General features: G+C 49.3%; 2 pseudogenes; both read left to right on the forward strand.

The window, feature by feature from the left end:
• The first annotated feature begins 2165 nt into the window (after positions 1-2165).
• Positions 2166-2250, forward strand: LOC119266181 (annotated as a pseudogene).
• A 99-nt stretch (positions 2251-2349) lies between these two features.
• LOC119266179 lies at positions 2350-2433 on the forward strand (annotated as a pseudogene).
• The last annotated feature ends 1133 nt before the right edge of the window (positions 2434-3566 follow it).

Raw genomic sequence — 3566 nt, forward strand, 5'->3', positions numbered from 1 at the left:
GCTCAGCCCCTCTTATAGCGTTCCTAGTTTCAGGTGAAGATGAAGTTTGTTCCTTGTTGGAACATGTATATTTTGGGATATCACAATATCTCCTGTTTATTTAATGCACCTTATATACTTGGTAAAGGGTGGAAGGCTCGGCCTTATGCCTGGTGTTTTGTTCCACTCTTGCCACCCTAGTTTCCGTCATACTGGTGTTATGTTCATTGATTTTGCGTTCCTTACGCGGTTGGGTGATTTATGGGACCCCCTTGACAGTTCGCTTTGAATAAAACACCTCCAGCAAGGCCCAAACTTGGTTTTATCATTTGCCACCTAAGCCTTTTTCCCTTGGGTTTTCGCGAGCCCGAGGGTCATCTTTATTTAACCCCCCCGGGCCAATGCTGCTCTAAGTGTTGGTCCAAACTAGAGCCACTTGCGGTGCCGCCCTGAGGCAACTTGGGGTATCTTCGGTTGCCGTATGTACTGCTCATCCGGATGTGCCCTGAGAATGAGATATGTGCAGCTCCTATCGGGATTTGTCGGCACAATCGGGTGGCTTTGCTGGTCTTGTTTTACCATTGTCGAAATGTCATGCGAACCGGGATTCCGAGACTGATCGGGTCTTCCCGGGAGAAGGTTTATCCTTCGTTGACCGTGAGAGCTTATGATGGGCTAAGTTGGGACACCCCTGCAGGGTATTATCTTTCGAAAGCCGTGCCCACGGTTATGAGGCAGATGGGAATTTGTTAATGTCCGGTTGTAGAAAACCCGAAGTTGACCTTAATTAAAATACATCAACCGCGTGTGTAACCGTGATGGTCTCTTCGCGGCGGAGTCCGGGAAGTGAACATGGTGTTAGAGTTATGTTTGACGTAGGTTGCTCTAGGATCACTTCTTGATCGCTACTAGCTTCACGACCGTGCCTTGCTTCTCTTCTCGCTCTCTCTTGCGTATGTTAGCCACCATATATGCTAGTCGCTTGCTGCAGCTCCACCTCATTACACCACCCTTCCCTTAAGCTTAAATAGTCTTGATCTCGCGGGTGTGAGATTGCTGAGTCCCCGTGGCTCACAGATTCTACCAAAACAGTTGCAGGTGCCAATGATGCCAGTGCAGATGACGCAACCGAGCTCAAGTGGGAGTTCGACGAGGAACGTGGTCGTTACTATGTTTCGTTTCCAGACGATCAGTAGTGGAGCCCAGTTGGGACGATTGGGGATCTGTGTAGCTTTTGGGGTAGTCTTCTTTTATTTTGGTTCCGTAGTCGGACCTTGAGTGTAATCTGGATGATGGATGTTTATTTATGTATTGTGTGAAGTAGCGACTGTAAGCCAACTATGTATCTCTTTCCCTTATGTACATGGGTTGTGTGAAGATTACCTCACTTGCGACATTGCTTTCAAAGTGGTTATGCCTCTAAGTCGTGCTTCGACACGTGGGAGATATAGCCGCATCGAGGGCGTTACAGCTTGTATCCATTTTCCTGAACTAATTTCGTGTATTAGTTTGTTTTAGGTTAATTTTATACTATCTAGGACCATGTGTTTTTTGGTTAATTTTACTGTGTTGGATTTGGAAGCGCAAGCGACCTCCATGGACGACATCGACGAGGAAGAGGAGGACAAGGAGGACGACATCGACGATGAAGAGGAGGACAAGGAGGACGACCAGGACATGCGCGACCCCACCCCCAAGCTCGACGAGGACATAGTCGAGTCCGACCTCGAGCTCGACGAGGAGGGCATCGTCCAGTCTGACCATGACGGCGTGCCACAGAAGGTCTTGTGCTCTGCTCTGCCTGCCTCATTTACTGCGTCGCCACCGCAATAGATGTTCTTTTTTCTTTTGTAATTTGGCTGGATTTGTGCGTCTCCGATCTGATGCGTTTGTGCGTGCGTGTGTTGAATAGTGACCTCGGATCTGGTGAAGGGCGCCAAGGAGAAGCAGCTCAAAGTCAAGGGCCCCGTCAGGATGCTGCTCAACATCACCACCAGGAAGTTCCCCTGTGGAGTAGGTAGCCACCTCCCTCTCTTTGCCCTTCCGCCCGATCCCATTTGCTTAGTAGCTCTGCATAGTATATGGTCCTTGCATGCTCACAGTAGCTCGTTGGTGATGTGGGTCACTATGTTTTTGTGGATAGCTGACTGTTTAGGGAATTTCCGTGCCGATGATGATGTTGTGCTGGGCAGAGGATGTGAAACATTTAGACCGCTGACGCCTTTCCAGTCTTTGATGATCTAAAATTGAGCTTTTTAAAACTGATGCCTAGCATGCCATCAATGTTTTTTTGTTCCTCATCTAGAGATGCAGCTCTGTGTGTTGGTGTGATATAATGTAGAGGAGTTGCATGTGAATCATTTGTCAGCTGAGCATATGATGTTACAAGGAGATGCTACTGAGATTTTACGTCGTTGAAGTATCTTAAACCGAGCTTTTTAAAACTGATGCTTGGTTGATCTAGTTCTAGTATATTAGTTGGGTGAGAGTCTACTGTTGGTGGTGCTGTGTTGTCATTTCTTTTTACGTCGTCGAAGAATAAAAAGATAAGCATTTCTCCAGCCAATGTCTGAAGTAGTTGCTGCTGTGTAGTCATCGGCTGGACCTAATTTGGCAGCGCTGTATTTAAACGGAAATGTTAACGCCCACACATGTGGGCGTTCACCATCTCGACCACACGCATCCATCACCGTCGAGTACTTTATGCACGAATCTTGGCACAATCTGGTCGTTTTTCTGTGCCACGTAGGACAAGGCGCGTGTGTGGTGTGTGAGACAGTTCGCCCGCACGTTGGTTGCCCTCCCGCGGTCAGCGGTTGCCACTCGGGGGCGTGCGGTGGAACTGCTATGCGCCCGCACGCCATGCTCCGACCGTGGTTGACGTCAAACACGTCACGCACTTCACCCCTCTCTCCCTCATGGTTCCATTTACTCACCCCCGCAGTTACTCGCACAACCCACTTTGCATTTCAAACCATTGGAGGAGAAGACGAGGGGAGAAGGCGACGGCGGAGGCGGAAGAATCGACGGTGTTCGCGGCCGTCGGTGGTGCTCGCCGGACCGGAGCACCTGCAGATTGAAGGTAATGCTCGCTCCAACTCTCACAATCCTTTCCTGCATTTTCCCCCCTTCCCTCCCTATTCGATTCCTCGCTCAAGATTCATAGAGATTCAGGCGATTTGGCGATGCGTCGGCGTTCCCGCCGGTGGCGGAGTCCTGTGCTAGCCGTTTTCGAAGGCACTGGGCAGTTTCATCGCCGCCGCCGCGGCGGCCTCGTCGGTGTGGTTCTGCCTGTCCGGAGGCACACACTGGTTGTGCCTTGGGATTGGGCAGGTGTCTTCCGGTCTGTTAGTTGCGCATTGGTTTAAATTGGTGTTTGTAATCAGTTCGGGGAGAATTTTGAGGTTGAATTTGAAGTCATTGTAGTTGCCTTCGAACCCTAGATCTAGTTAGTTGTTTTTCAAACTGCAACATGAGGCAAACGTGGTAGTTTGATTAACTATCATGACTGTATGGCAACTAACTTCCTGAATGACTGTGATAGTTGCCACAAACATGCTTTCCCATGCGGCAACTAACTTACTAAA

Source organism: Triticum dicoccoides, chromosome 2B (assembly GCF_002162155.2).
Source record: "Triticum dicoccoides isolate Atlit2015 ecotype Zavitan chromosome 2B, WEW_v2.0, whole genome shotgun sequence".
Taxonomy (NCBI): domain Eukaryota; kingdom Viridiplantae; phylum Streptophyta; class Magnoliopsida; order Poales; family Poaceae; genus Triticum; species Triticum dicoccoides.